Source organism: Chelonia mydas, chromosome 10 (assembly GCF_015237465.2).
Source record: "Chelonia mydas isolate rCheMyd1 chromosome 10, rCheMyd1.pri.v2, whole genome shotgun sequence".
NCBI lineage: Eukaryota > Metazoa > Chordata > Testudines > Cheloniidae > Chelonia > Chelonia mydas.
The window spans coordinates 26,454,544-26,470,801 of record NC_051250.2 but is presented as its reverse complement, the minus strand read 5'-3'; the positions used below and the strand labels follow the sequence as shown (position 1 = coordinate 26,470,801).

General features: G+C 39.9%; 1 long non-coding RNA gene across 1 annotated transcript; it reads left to right on the top strand.

The window, feature by feature from the left end:
• Nucleotides 1–2,621: 2,621 nt before the first annotated feature.
• On the top strand, nt 2,622–6,537 carry LOC122462015. Its single transcript, XR_006284336.1, has 3 exons — nt 2,622–2,727; nt 5,016–5,137; nt 6,374–6,537. It is a non-coding gene; the product is annotated as an uncharacterized LOC122462015 (long non-coding RNA).
• Nucleotides 6,538–16,258: the final 9,721 nt, after the last annotated feature.

Sequence of the window (16,258 nt, the reverse complement as noted above, 5' to 3'; positions counted from 1 at the left end):
TGTGTGAGAGAGAGGGAGAGAAATGTGAGCTCAGTTCACCATGGAGAATAGCCCAGGTCGTTACAAAAGTACATTAACAGAACAGCAGAACAAGTGAGACATCACAAAAGGGATAGCATTCTAGCAGCCATGCAGTCAGAAAGACAGAGGTTGTTTTGTTTGTTTAGGAGCATAGTCTAAAAATTTACCCCTGCCACTTCAGTTTAAAGAAAATAAATTGTATTCCTACCCACAACCACATAATTACGTTGTACTCTAATATCTCTCGACTTCAAAATGACAGCTAAAGCAGATTAAAGCTGTTTACAGCCTATGGGAAGTAGTATAGTGGCTGCTGGCAATATTTCTTGCTCGCTTAGTAACCAAAGTCCAGTCATAAATCTATATTCTTCTTCAAGGAGGAAGGCTGTGATTAAAGGATTCCTCCTGCAGCTGTGCCTCTGTGATAAGAGCTTTATGTTCAGACCCTCCTAAGCTATAAAAAAGAAAAAAAAATAATCATTTTTCATTAACTTAGCACCTCTAATTTTTTTTGTGTGTGGGGGGGAGATAACCAGACAAGTAGTTTGGTGAATGACTTACTGTAGATTTGGTAGAGAATGTTATATACAGTATTTCTAACAAGCAGCAGCTGGCATTTGAGCAGTAGACTACAGCTCTTGTGTAACCACGTCTATTTCCCTGCAGATTGATAGATGTTTCTGCAAGCTGGATATTGGGAGTTTATCACAGTTTTGTTTTGTTTTGTTTTTTAATGGTGTGCTTGTAAGGTTTCCTGTTTTTAGGCAAAAGGAACATATTTACCCTCCTGAAATATTACAAATGGAGGTAGTGATTTATCTGTTCAGAGTCAAGTTACAGACTGATGGAAACAGAAGAAAATGTAACTTGAAACTGCTGATATGCTTTTTCATTCATTAAGCCTGATCCAATACCCAGAGAAGCCAATAGCAAGACTCTCATGGATTTCAAGAGGCTTTGGACCAGGCCCTTTTAAATCTTGTTCCTCTCTCCCTACAGTACAGTACATTATTGCACTATTCTACTGTTGATATAGATACAACAGAAAATACAACTTTTGCTGCACATTTAACATTGAAAACATCCACACATTTGAGTTCAACACTCCCCCCATCCCTAAATTGAATGATTCAGATATTTGTTTTGTAGGGTATGATGTTTCTCATAACATAACATAGCTCGATTTATAGCAAAATGCTAATTAAGCAATAAAACCAAGTCATTCTAAGGAAATGTAATACCTGGTGCAAGAAAGAAACAGGGCCAAGCTACAAGCCTACAGCAATTCAAGACATAACTTATCTCAGCATGACACTTGCCCCCTGTTTTGTTTTATATTCACAATTAAAAAAAGGCACAACAGAAATTCCAATCAAATGTTTTGTATATTTTCTTAATTTTTAAATTAGAATATATTTATATAGGACTCTTTTGTTGGTATTAAGTTTACAATGTTGAATATTTAATTTGCATAATAAAGTACTGTGCAAAATGAGATGAGGGTTAATCAAAGGGTTTTATCACTCTTTTTAATTATCTTCATTATGTTGGAACAAGATGTAAATCTTAATTTTACCTTGTTAGCTAGCGTATTCCACCAAAACTTTGGATTTGCTAATCATCTGTCATTTTTAATAGGAGCAGATGCTAGTGATTTTTAGAAATCTAAATGCCCCAAGTATTGCAAGCTTTACTAATTTGATTGATATATAAGTTAATATAATTTAGCAATTATTAATGCCATTTAGCATCAACGTCAATATTTTGTTATGCAGCAAACTATGCATGTGAACAAGTTCAGAAGTGCAAGGAAACATTTATTTTATTTTATTTTTTGCCAGCACTGATTCTTAATATTAATGCTTCTTTCTGAAGTTCACTCCTGTAAATATACCTCCCTCGTCCCTTACAAATCTTTAGTCCCAGTTTTCACCTTGGTATTAGAAGGTTATTTTCTAGAAGCATATAGTTATCTTACTTTCTGAAAGGCATGTGGTAAGCTTACTCTTAGCCCAGAGACATTTAGCAATAGTGTGTACTATGTTACATTTATCAGCTAGTCCAATCACAGTGAAGCCAACTGAAAAAAACATACGTGTTAATGGATAAGACCTATTAAAGTACTTCACATTGCACTAAACCAACTGTGTGTAGGTATACCATAAATCACAGCTGCATAATTACATTTCACAGGAATAAATGCCAAATGAATAAACTTCCAAAAGAAGAATACTCTACCACAAGGGAAAGTTCATCCGCTTATGGAACAAAGTTACTCAAAAACATATTCTGGGCTGACATTAAACAATAGGATACCAATGCTTTATAATACAGTAAGTCACTATATACTAGCACTTCTAATGCCATCTGATTATTGCTACTTATTTATTTACATGGCAGTAGCACATAGACGTCCCATGAGAGGTCAAGGATCCACTGCGTTACGCACCGTAAAACACATAGTAAGAGACTATAATGGGGCACACAAGCTTCTATACAAGACAGGAAGGGGTTAAAGTGCCCAATTAGCCCTAATTATAACACCTGGAGCAGGAGAAAGGCTTCCAGGAAGGGCTTAAAAAGAAGAGTCCTGCTTATTTGGGTAAGCAGGCAGAAAGAATAGATGTAGAGCTCTCATTGTGGGAGAGAAAGTTTGCTTGGGCCAGGAATGGGGAAAGATTGATTAGCAGATCTCCTGGAAGAAAGGTATGAGTTTATGTTTATGATGATTCATGCTTCTTTTGGCCTTTAAGTGCACTGGCAGGGGTAGAACTGTAAGTTACCTGGCTGGTAAGAGAGGCTAAGTTTCTGCAACCCAGAAAGCACTGGAGGGCAGGCAGAGCATCAAAAGATCAGAAGGGAAACAATCGGTTGAGTGTTTGTTGCACTGCCCAGTGCTGGAAGGGGGGCATTCTGGTAAGGACACTCTATAACCAAAACAGCGCTTGACCCAAAGAGCATTCAGTCTAAATAACAGCCTTTCCCAAATCTCCCTTCTGTAACGTGAACCCCACCCTGTCCTTCACCATGCACATGTCAGAATTTACACATGTCAAATGACAGTTGTACTGAACTCAGACACTGTTCATTTAAGAGGCAGAAAAGAAACCAAGAAAAAGTAGATCTGAGAGATGACATAGTCCGGCTGGGCTCTGAAATGAGACTTGGGAGGCTCGAGTTCTGATCTTGACCTAGCCACTGACCTGCTGTGCGTGGCAGGTGTAGCCCTTGTGTAAGGTTCTGTACCAGTGATTCTCACCCTTTTCCATACCAGCACCATCCTCCCATCTAGCTGGGATGCACCCAAGATCCCCTCAGATTTAACAATATGGAAAGGGCAAGCTGGTTGTGACCCCCAACTCTTGTTTGTGACCCCACAGGTTGAGATCCCATGTTCTAGGCAGTTACCCCCCAAATCACTGAAACTTACCGTCACAGGGTGGTACTGGCCATTTCAGGCTTGTGAATTGTGAGTTGACCCCAACTGGGCTTAAAAGAGGGCACCCTGGCCTTAGAGGCCTGGTGAGCCAATGCTGCATGGGTCAGTCAGGAAAGGGCAAGTGAGAGCTTCTTGGGAGTGAGTGAGTCAAGAGATGGGCGGATGAGAGCTGCCAGAGAGTAGGAGACCGGAGGAGTTCCCTGAAGGAAATTGTAGGTGGTTCCCTGTGTGGGGAAGGCTGGAGAGCAGCAAGAGGGATTTGCTGCCTGACCTCCCCAAGCGAGACACACAGGGCCAGAGGACTGGAAAGTAGAAGGAAAGAGCAGTAGCAGCAGCAGAGGGAATTCTGGGCTGACTTGAAGACAGAGAACTGAAGTTAAGGACCAGAGGGAGCTGAGTGGAAAAAAAGGGAGAAGGAAGGCAGGTAGCCAAGGGCCTTATCTGCTGATGTCTCCATGCAGGGGAGCTGCACCCAGGGGAGCCGTGAGAGGGCTGTGGGATTGAGGGCCACTCCCTCTTGTGAGAGTGATCTCCCTCCCAGCAGAGGGGCTGTAGGGGTTCCTGCTAGGAAGAACAGAGTTACACTCCTGTTGGAAGGGTTGGGGTGGCTGTTCTGGCAGAAGGACAGAAGAGGACCAACCGGGAGCCTAGGTGTGCCGGAAGACAACACAGCATGGTATGTGCTATGTCAATGGACAAGAGGCTGTCTGATCGTAAGGACTACATGCACAAGAGGTATTAAATGGACTATCTGCACTAGACTTTTGGTAATAAACCAGCCCCAAAGAGGTATATATTAGGCAAGAGAGCAGTTGTGGAGTTACTGGGGACTATGAAGGATGGAAACTGAGGCAGGCATGACTGTTCTGCCACAGTCTGCATCTAGAGGGTGCTCCTGGCAGGGCAAGTTCCCCTATGATGCTTATGTATGTGGCGGGATTTTTCTTTGTTGAGCAAAATTTTAAGTAATGAGTGCAAAGTGTACTATATCAGCTCCCTGGTTTCAGTTAGTTTGTGAATCATAAATTTTGTGTCAATCATAAATTTTGCTTCCTGTAACATTTAGGAGTTCATAATAAGGGATTTGGGAAACTTTTGTAATGAAATCAGATGACTCTTGATTGGCTTCCCATTTTGATATAAAAGTGCAACTTGATTTTTGATAAAAGGTTTGTTAAATGCGTTGACCTTCCTGTGAATTAGGGGCTAAGACCCAAACTGGAAACTGGGTGAATTTGAACCAGTCTGAGGTTTTGTTTAGCTTAGAACCCTTCTTGCCAGACCATCCCTCCTTAATGGGTTTGGGGCCCTTTTCCGTTGAGCCTTCTTCAGTGAGGATGCAGTGTCCTGCAATCCCCTCCTTTCTTAGTGTTTTTGAGCGCATGGGTGTGAAATTGTTCCTCCCTTTTGCATTCCTAGGCTCTTCAAGGGGTAACGAGATGGCTTGTCCTCTGTTTTCAGCTGTGGGCATAGCTTTTTGTCCCTTTCTTTCCACATCCTTCAGCTGGAAAGATTGTTATATTTCAAATTACTTGTCTACCCTCTCATTCGGCAGCAGAGAAAGGTTCCATCAAATCCTGACCATACATTGAGACTTTACCTTACTTGGGGTGTGACACACTCTACACTGAACTACCCAGGCCGGATGGAGAAGACATTTGAGTGGTGATGGAACAGGTCTGTTTTTGGGGGGTTATAATCAGGAGATGGCTACGTATCAGAGAAATGAGATTTTCTGGAAAGAGAAGTGTGGCAGGGAGGCTGGGGAATCTGAGTGAGTTTCACCACTTTAAAAGAAACACAGTGGGGTCTGTATGGTTTCACCTGAGTATCACTTTCAGTTTTGGGGGGTTGCATGAACATGAGATTCAAAACAAAACTCAGAAGGGCCCTGAAATCACAGGACCCACAATTGCTGATTCCATTTAATGGAGTCATGCGTTAACTGAAACCAGTGGATTTCACTTAACTCTGGCCACTTTTCCATATACTGGGCTTTTACCTATTGCGTGAAAATACCTAATGGGCAAACAGCTGTTGGCATGTGTTGCTCATACGTTTTCATGAAGTTACCCACTGGGCTTGATAGAGCCCCAGGCTCCTTATCAGGGAAGACTGTCTAATCATCAGAAGTTCCTTCTTGAATTTGGGTGGGCTTGCAAGCTTTTATACCTCTCCCCTGATAAAACACAATTAGCTATCTCTGGAGACATCTGGAGGAGAGAGGGCCAAGCAGGGGCCACCAGGTTATTCCTCTCCTCCCCAAAACCTTTCAATAGCTGGACGACATAAGTTGGGCATCTTGAGCAGAAGAGTGCTGTATGGATGAGACTGGGTGGAACTGAATGGTTTCATTATGAAACTAGAAAGTTTCCTTGAAGCTCTTAGGTTCAAATGAATTCAAAACTAGCAGCAAGCCTCAAGGCAAAGTGACCACTACAATCTAGAACTTCCAGGGTGGGTTTTCAGAAGCTGTACACCCAAATTGGCAGGTTTCTGTAACTCTGTAGCTGAAAAGTCCTATTGCACATCAAGGTGCCCTTCAGTATTACTAAATCCACCTGGATCCAGCTTTCATTTGCAAGCAGTGAAATGGAAAGCTGATGTAATTCTTTGTAATATTGTCCACGTCACATACAGGGAAAGCTGGTGCGCTGACCCAGCAATGTCAGTAAAGGGGAAATAATGGAGCCATTTAATAGTTTCTGAAGACCAAGCCCTGATGAAATTTCATTTTTAAAATATGGACAGATACTTTTTGCATTATGCTTCAATAAAGCATTTAAAGATAGTAATGAATAACAAGTAAGTAATTTTATGCTGAATGACTGCAGAGTATGGAACAGCTTTTTGTGTGTGTGTAAGTGTAAAACTCTCTCACATTAAGGGCTATATACTGCTCTCATTCCATAGGTGCAACTTTCATTGATGTCAGTTTATGGCCCTGAAACTTTGGTTGAAGGAATTAAGGAAGAGGCTATAAAAGACAGGCTACCTGGATACTCTCTGCATTTTTGTCTTCCAGCAAATTTAAACTGAATACTCTTTGTACCCTGGAAAAAACAATGACTCATATTAAAAAATTAGCATCTTCTTCCACCTATAACAATATATTTTGTGCATCTTGAAAATATCATGACACATTGCAATCACTGAGTACATGGCCTCTATAATTGGGAATGCTTTTCCGCTAGCATCTAAATAGACAGAAGCTTCACTGTTTAATTTCCTACAATAAGGGAAAAGAAAAACAATTTCTCAAGCACTCTAGCAATACAGCAATTTTAATGTCCTGTGTGCATTCAGTGAACTCTGTCGTCTGATTGCACTACCAAGCAGTTTATGGGACAAAAATCCCAATGTGATGGGATATTTCAGTTTACAATGAAGATCTTGGTTTCAAAGCCTTCCTGATATCCATCCCTTCGGGGGGAGAGCTATGGCATACAGTGAATGCTTACATTATATTGTGAATCTTTATAAGTGGTTAAATTACCTCAATATGCTTATTTCTAATGCAATCTGCCATTAGCTTCAGCCTCCAAAACTACTGCAGCCTGTTTCTGTTGATCACATTATGCTACAGTATCTTCTCATCCAGATATAATTTTTGTAGTCTGTTCTTTCCCAATTCACTGTAATACTTAATCTAGGAGCTACCATGTGCTACAGATTTTCCAACTAAAATGGCTGCTAAGAAATCAAAGCATTAGTATAGACTACCATAATCCTATCTGGGGTCTAGAATCCATGCATCAGTGATGAGGATCCTGGCAATTCTTCCCTCCATAGCAGCATGTGTTGGGTCTACAGAGACCAACTAATCCACAGAGGTATCACAGAGGTGTCAGGTTCAGCCCTCAATGACAAGCCAAGGGTCCAGGGTGGGTCTTATTCTTTTTAAAGCTGCCATTCAGCCTACTCCTGGAATAGGTTCAGTCCCAAATTTAACTGACTTTGAACTGACCAATTTTGTATTCTTTCAGCTAGACAGGCTCCAGAACCAAAAAAGTAATAAGGTCATCAGTTCCTCAAGTTCCATTGCAATGATTGAGGAGTAGGCAGAACTTGCTGTACATAATTGGGATTGTCATGAGATGATTCTTGTGGCCTTACCAGGTGTTCCATTTTCAGACCTCTATCTGCAGCCCGGTAAGAGTCACCTTGGGGTGGCTGTGAAGTCTGTATGTTGCTTTGTGGAGCTGCAGTTATGGAGGGTGTGGAGCAGTTGCAGGGTCTTCAGGAAACCAACCAGGAAAACTATTACTCGTTAGGCAGAAACCAGGTTCAAGATGCTTAATTCCAATGGCCTTGCCTGGAATAGAATTGGATGTTGCAGGGGAGGCAGCTAATGGAAAAGGTAGACCTTCCACAGGCTGATTCACATTCCTCTGGGAAGCTCCACAGGGATGGTAAGGCAATGATGTGTATCCCATCCCGCCTTGTCTCGCTCCCACCCAACGTGGGCCTGCTTGGTGCCAGCACTCTGAACATCTGTTCCCTGTCTGTGCCCCATGTAGCCTTAACATCAACCCCCCACAGGGGGACATTGGAAACCAGGTGGAGGGCAGTGCTATTCCTATCTCTGTGTGGGATGGGGAAGTTCCCTGCACGGAGTGGGTCCCCTCCATGCAGCGCTCCCAAGGGCACAATCTGATCTTGTTTTTAATGCTATGAATTCAGAGTAGCTGCCTGTTTCCTTTGGTACCTACAGGGCCCATTAATTATAGTAGACTTGTATTCTTTTATTTTAAGAACTAATTCCATGCTAAATTCAAAGTAAAGCCTGCAATAAACTCTTGTTACTTTAATAGGATTTGTAATGGTGAGAGTGGAAGCCCTGTTTCTCCCTATATCCAAAGTACAAAGCAACCACCAATGTCCATGAATTAACTGTCTTGTTCAGACTAAGGACAGGTCTACACTACAGGGACTGTAACGGCATAGCTATGGTGCTGTAGCTATGTTGGCAAAACCCCATAATGTAGTCGCAGCGTACAGCTGCAGAAGAGGCTTTTCTATCATTTGTAGGTACACAACCTCCCCAAGTGACAGAAGCTAGGGCAATAGGCTTCTTTCAAACTATCTACAGCAACACTATTTTACGGCAACCATAAAACTGGACTGCTGGCACTGTGTACTAAGCACCCTTAGAGATTTGCTAGGACAGCTACCTCAAAAAAGGGACAACCCTGGGAAAACCTGGACCAGTGACAACCCTAGTCTCCAAGATTGCAATTCAGGACTTTTCATTAATATTACATTACTGAACAAAAAGTACTGAAAGTAGAATTAAGAATACGCATTTTCTTAAAAATATAAATCAAATATACAGACAGTCCTTTTCCTAATGCAGGCAAATGAAAATCTGAGCTGTGTGCTCCTATCAGATATTGTGAAAGATAAAGAGTATCTCAATAAAATGGTGGTTTTAGATAGCATTATCTGAATACCCAAGTATGAGCAATATTTTGGTAAGAAGCGCTCCAATTTCCTGTATGGATCTCAGCAATAAATAAACTATTTAGTATCTTGTTGATACTGATGGATCAACGTTGATACTCACATTGTTCCATCAGATTTGCAGCTTTTCACTTACTATCTAATTTTTTCTAATTTTTTCATCATTTAACATATGAAATAATAGATGTAGGACTCTGAAGACTTTTATTAATGACGGATTTTTGCATGTTGTTCCTCTGTCAAAAGACTGTTGCTCAAAGAATGAGTATATAAGACACTGAATGCAGAAGCATTATACGTTTTTTTCAAGATTATATTTTAAGCATTGATTTAATGAAAGGAAAACAAACGAAACACCCAACCAAAAAATTTCCCTAAGTACAAATAGTGGGACATGAAATACAAATTATTGCACACAGGGATCCTACTCTACCCTACCTCCTTGCAGCTGTGATGTAAGGAGCATGGTGAGGGCATGGCTGTGGGAAGGAAGTTGGCCACAACAGTAGAGGCCATTGAAGCCACCTTAATTTGGAGAAACCCTTGTTCTGAGACCTCACCATCTTTGTCCCTCACCTCCCTTACTTTGGTTCTGTGGCCAAACAGCAGGAGAGGCAATATCAGGAGTATGAGGAGTAGTCATCTCTAATAGTTAGAGCTGAGAACTTCAGTCGATTTATACTTCCCATGTCCTAGCAACAAGGATACAGAAGGAAACAAGAGTGTAAACCTGGGATGCTCCCATCAGATTAGGGACTGTTGGCAAACACATTAAAAAACTTTCTCACCAGTCCATCCATGCCTGGGATCTGCTGCCATTAGGTTGAAAGATTCTTTTTTGATGAAAAATGTTGCTAAGACCACATTGGGAAATTTTTGCAATAGCTGCACTTGGAAGCTAGCTTTCCCCTTCACTTTATTAGAATTCTCTAATCACTGGTTAGTTGAGAGTTATGTATGTAACTAGAAAGTAAGGGAGATGCATATTTATATACAAAATATGCAGCTTTTTATAAAAGTAAATAATTATACAAAAAGAAGATCTGAGATTTTTTTTTCTTGAGTGGAGCAGCTTTTATCTGTTTATATTCTGGCTTACCTTCCCTGAAGAGAGTATAATGTATGTGTCTATAGAAATGTGTTCTCACCTGTTACATGCGTAAAAATCCATGTGCAAATAAGCATGTACAGGATGGAACACATACAGGATATGTTAGTGTCACTGGGTTGCTTTTGCCAGCATACCTAGTGTGTGTTCCTTTTGAAACCTAACCATTTAAGTCCTTCCATACATTATTGTTGATGACTGTAAGACATCTGCAGCAGCTGTAGGACACACCCTAAAATAGTTTATTTTTAAAAGGGTAACTTTTAACCTGCCAACTGTTACTTATGCTATTATATTTGAAATGTAGCAAGCAACCTGTCCAAGCGGTTAAAACACAGGATCTGAAATAATGAAATCATCATTGAAGTCAGTGGGACCAAGATTTCACCCTCAGTGTCCATGTCCTCATCGGTTAAATGGACACAGTGAGCTAGATCTTCAGCTGTGGCCAAGAAGAGTACAATACAGCTAATGGACAGGGTGAAAATTGACCTAAAAGTCAACTTTGCATCCCCTGAACCTGGGGTGGCTGAGTGGAGGGACAAGTCCTTCAGTGTAATGTAGAGAAAGCTTCAGAGACAGATATGTCAACTAGGGTTCAGCCAAGTATAAAGGAGCCCTGTTGCTTCTCCCTTTGTCCTGGCCATGTCCCCTGTGCTGTCAGCATGGGTGGAGGGGTGAATTAGTGCAGGAGCCTCTGCTCATAGATTCCAAGGCCAGAAGGGATCATTGTGATCATCTACTGTGACCTCCTGAATGACACAGGCCATAGAACTTCTCCAGCATAATTCCTAGAGTAGATCTTTTAGAAAAATATTCAATCTTGATGTAATAACTGTCAGTGATGGAGAGTCCACCACGACCCTTGGTAAATTGTTTCAATGGCTAATGAAAAGTGTGTACCTTATTTCCAATCTGAATTCATCTAGCTTCAACTTCCAGCCATTGGATTGTGGTGTTCCTTTCTCTACTAGACTGAAGAGCCCATTACTCAATATTTGTTCCCCATGTAGGTACTTATAGATTGTAATCAAGTCACCCCTTAACCTTCTTTTTGTTAAACTAAATAGATTGAGCTCCTTGAATCTCTCACTATAAGGCATGTTTTCTAATCCTTTGGTCATTCTCATGCCTCTACTCTGAGCTCTCTCCAGGTTATCACCATCCCTCTTGAATTGTGAGTGCCAGAACTGGATGCAGTATTCCAGCAGCAGTTGCACAAGTACCAAATATACATAACCATTCTACTCCTACTCGAGATTCCCCTATTTATGCATACTGGGGTCACATTAGCTCTTTTGGCCACAGAGTCACACTGGGAGCTCATGTTCTACTGACTATCCACCACGAACCCCAAATCGTTTTCAGAATCGCTGCTTCCCAGGATTGAATTACCCATCCTAGATGTTAGGTCTATAGCCTTTGTACCTAGATGTATATATTTACTTTAATCATATTAAAACACATCCTATTTTCTTATGCCTAATTTACCAAGTAATCCAGGTTACTCTGTATCAGTGACCTGTCCTCTTCATTATTTACCACTCCACCAATTTTTGTGTCAACTGCAAACTTTATCCGTCATGATTTTATGTTTTCCTCCAGGTCATTGATGAAGATGTTAAATAGCTTAAGGCCAAGAACTACTCCCTCTGGGACCCCAATGGGAACGCACCTGCTTGATGACGATTCCCCATTTACAAATATATTTTGATACCTACTCATTAGCTAGTTTTTAGTCCATTTCATGTGTGCCATGTAAATTTTATATCATTCTGGTCTTTTAGTCACTGGAGGACCCTTCTATACTGGAGTGATCCACCCATGGCACGTTATGCTAGCTTTACGGCTGCTTTATGCTGGGGGTGTGGGTCAAAGTGCTCTACTGCAGAGCAGAATCTAGATAACTAATCATTACTTTCCTCATGGGGCTGCCATGAGACTTAATTTAGGAGTGTTTATAAAGTGCTTTGGTAGGTGCTATAGAAGTGCAAAGAATTATTAGTTACTATTTTGTGGAATCTTTGGGCATATTGGGTTGAATCCTGTAGTTCTTGTGCAGACAAAACTCTCGTTGAAGTGAGAGACTTATGGCAGCACAAGGACTACAGGACAGGGGTCAATATGTGTTCTGTTAACCTTAACACACTGTTTCACTAGCCATGAAATTCTACAGAGTGGGATGGAGGATTATTTTTTTCAACCTCTATTAAAACTACATCAAAATAAAATCCTTAAAGTTTAACAATTTAAAATCATAGCCTAACTACTGATAATTCTCTTGCTGTTTATTGTACAATATTAATTATGATGAACTCATTTAATATAAATTTTGCTGTCATAGGATTTCAATAAGATTTCATCTTAATTTATCATTAATGTATCAATATTAAAAAGTGTTTCCCTCTAATATTTTAGAGCTGCTATAAAGCCAGGGATATATATGTAATGTTTGAGCTCAGAATTTACCTTTAGAGCTGGCTAAAGCTACAGTGAAGGATGTCTTTTTTTACATTTGAGGTTTTAGTTATTCTGAAGTGGTGGGGTGGGGCGGGGGGGGATTGAATGGCCAAATTCTGCAGTAAAAGTTATCCAGGCAAACTTCCTATTGGAACTGTAGCTTCAGAACTGCAGAACTTGATACAAAATATTTAGGAGTGAATTGTTAAGTGCTGAGCACTAAAGTTAGCTACATGCTGCTACTGTCCATGATAAATGATAAATTCATGCACAATAAATTGAGAATTGCGTTAGAAGTTGAATATAATTAGTATCCATGGGGGTCTCAGGTATTACAAAAGTTACTTGATTGCTTTGCCTCATGGGCTGTCATCATCTTTCCAGTGGTCTCCAGATAGTCATCTTTATGACACGCTGAAAAACATGTTTTTGTAAATCCAGAGTGACCAAGTGCATCTCTCTGTCAGACTACTGTAGACCAGTGTTTTGTGTGACTGAGTTACAGAAATGGCGGAGCTTTCCATTATTGTCACAATTTTTTAAGGTTAGGTCTTCAGTGTTCAGCTCTTCTTGAGTGGCTGTGTTTGTGTAGAGGAGGGAAATTCTCCTGCTTTTAAAAAGTAATGGTTAAAAGGATTTATAATATATAATATAAATAAAATTTAAAAACAACAACAAACCTTTCAATTCCTTTTACTACTAGTTCCTCCAAATACAGGAAGATGCTTTGATTTTTCTGCCATGTAAAAAATTCCACTGTGCAGAGTAGCTGAGTCATTGCTTGTCAGAGTCACATGCAGCAAAAACTAGAGAAATCAATATGCTTTATCCAACTTGCAAAAGTGCTGAAGGCAGCTAGCATAGAAAATGGCAACATGGTGAACAAACATCAACAAAACACAGTGCCTCTCATCCCAAAGAGCAATGTTATGAAACCTGAAACATAAGGGATGTTTTGATAATAAGATGTATGGTGAAATACTTGAACTTAGATGGTAGATGTCCCTGTTGTCCATCATTCAGACATTCCTTATAGTGTTTTTTTCTCCCCCTTTAAATCATGCTATACACCTGGCCACCATTTTGACACTTTCTTGACAGCATGTGCAACTTCTTCTTAAGCCACCATCAATACAACTGTGATGGAGCCCCTATTTCACTAAAGAGATTAAAAGCAGGTTTTGCCTCCATGACAAATATAATCCTTGTTAGACCATTAGGGCTTCATTCTGTGAGGTGCTGCATGCCTTCAGCTTCCATGGCCTTCAAAGAGAGCTGAGGTTGTTTAGCAACTTTCAGGATAGGAAGTAATCTGTGGCTGGTGGGTTTTTTTTTTTTCCCTTCCTTGTTCTGTGGAGGCGCACACTCCATATCCCCGAGTGGCTTGGGTAGCCAGGATATGATAGCTAGCACTAATATTTAAGAGAGTGGCTTGTAAAGGATTTGTAGAGAATTAATCATATATTTATAAGTATGCTATGGGTAGTGCACAGTAATATACAATACCTTACAAATAATTAACAATGTATTTACAGCAGAGTAGGGTTTCACATCTCACTATAAATGACTTATTAAATGACTACATATCATTTATATCTGCATGTAGCCTAGTATGAATGGTTTGTTAGACAGGTATACTTTGTCAACAACTGCTACAAATGCATTTACATTATTTTTAGTGTTACTCATTTCATTATAAATGGCTTACTGAACATATCTATAACCTTGATAACTCTAGTCACTTTGTTAGTAATGGCTCCTTGAACAGTTATAGCATAACAATAACCACAATGCATATAAATATTTCATAAGGAATCTATTGTTACTTATTTATCATTTATAACATGTGCTCCAGAAGCATTACAGAATATGTATTAAACATTTATAGACATTTTTGCTACTACTAGCATGTGATATAAATACATTATTAATCTCATTGTGAATCATTGATGGGCATCCCTGAAAATAAATTGTACCAAAAGGGGTTTTTTTTAAAAGGGTGAGTTATTTTGTTTTAAGAGGTATACACAGGATTTAGACAGATAAACAAATAATTCACAATGATGAAAGCCAGATGGAAGAAATGGCTACCTTGAAACCTTCTGACCTTTAGAACCTTTCATCTTTAATATCTGCCAGCAATTATACATTAAGCTCTTCACACTGCAGCTGCCATTTTTCCCTTCACCAGCTATTCCATCAGGTTGGATAGTATATTTCTTGAGTTAAGAATGTGGAATGAAGGCCATTCTTTCAAGCCATCGTTTTTATTTGACCTGAATTGTTTTTCTGACCTGGTTTTCAGGATCCCAAGCCTTGTTCATATATTCGTTTGTATTGGTCTATAAAATGAATACAGCTTTTTTTGTACAGAGGGGCCAAACTAGTTTGGAAATGCTGTTTTTAAGTTATAGGACCAGATCCCTGTTGTGCTAAGAGTTAGATCAATATGTATTAAAGAGATGTCCTAAAGAACTTACCATCTAGTACCTTGATTCTGCAGGCACTTACATGTCTCACGTCCATAATGCATGTGACTAGACCCCTTTGACTCAGCGATGGTAATCACGTGTAAAGATACTCATATGCTAATTGTTTCCAGGGTTGGAGCCTAAATCAATGATAAGGTGCAACAGGATGTTCATTCATATATTTCCAAATATAGAGTTGCTTGCCCGCTGACCCACAGGCATTTTGTTATTCAGTCGCCACAAATAGGTTGGGTAGTTCGGACGGTTTTCCTAAGGCTATGGCAGCAGGATTCCCAATGAAACAAATTAGTCCTGTTGTTGCATGGATCATGGATGTGATAGAAACAGTTACCTGTTCTACAAGATTGATCCCTATATTGTATGCAGTAACACTTTCTCACTGTGTGTGACCATGTTTTCTCTCTCCTTTTTAGTTGACCTATTTAATTATTTCTAAAACTACGCCTTCTATTGCTACTGCTCATCAGGTACTCCCTAGGGTAAATGTGAAGTGAGTAAAGAATCATCTTAACACCTACCTGTTCTCATGATGTTCCAATAGAATATGGTTTACTGCTAATATATTTGGTTGCAGTTTGGTGCTTTCCTTAAGAAAGAGTAAGAGGATATATAAAGTGTTGTAACTGTCTATCGTTCTAAGGTACTTATGTGGCCTGCATTACTGCAGAATCTGAGCACCAATGTATGGATCCTCACAACACTCCTGAGAGGCAACTTAGTACCATTATTCCAATGGTACAGATAGGGACCTGTGACACAAAGATGAAATGATTTGTCCAGTGGTACACAGGACATCTGTGGCTCGATATGGAATTGAAGCCAGCTCTGCTAAATGCAAGCTAGCATCCTAATCCTTCTATTTAATACACATACTGAAAAAGTGGGGCTATTCACAAGTGCTCCCAACATATCAAGTTTTCAATTTCACCTACTATATTTTCTCGAATTAATTTCTGTGTGGTATCTTGAACAATTTTTTTTCTGTTGGCCATGGGTGTGTGATCCTCAGAACTACTGGAGCTTGCCCAGGTGACATGTGGACTCATTCATCAAAAATGGGGTTTTGTAATGTTTTCAGTCCAAGAAAAGCTTAAAAGAGCAACATATCCCTAAGGCAATCTGAATTAGACACATTGGAAAAACGTTGCCCAGAAAGAATATTGACTAAAGTTCATGGATGCTTGAGAGAGAATGTTTACTGATATTCAGAAGTGAATGTGAATTATTGCTAAGGAGCTGAAATTGCTACAAAGAGATAACTATTGACTCTAAAGG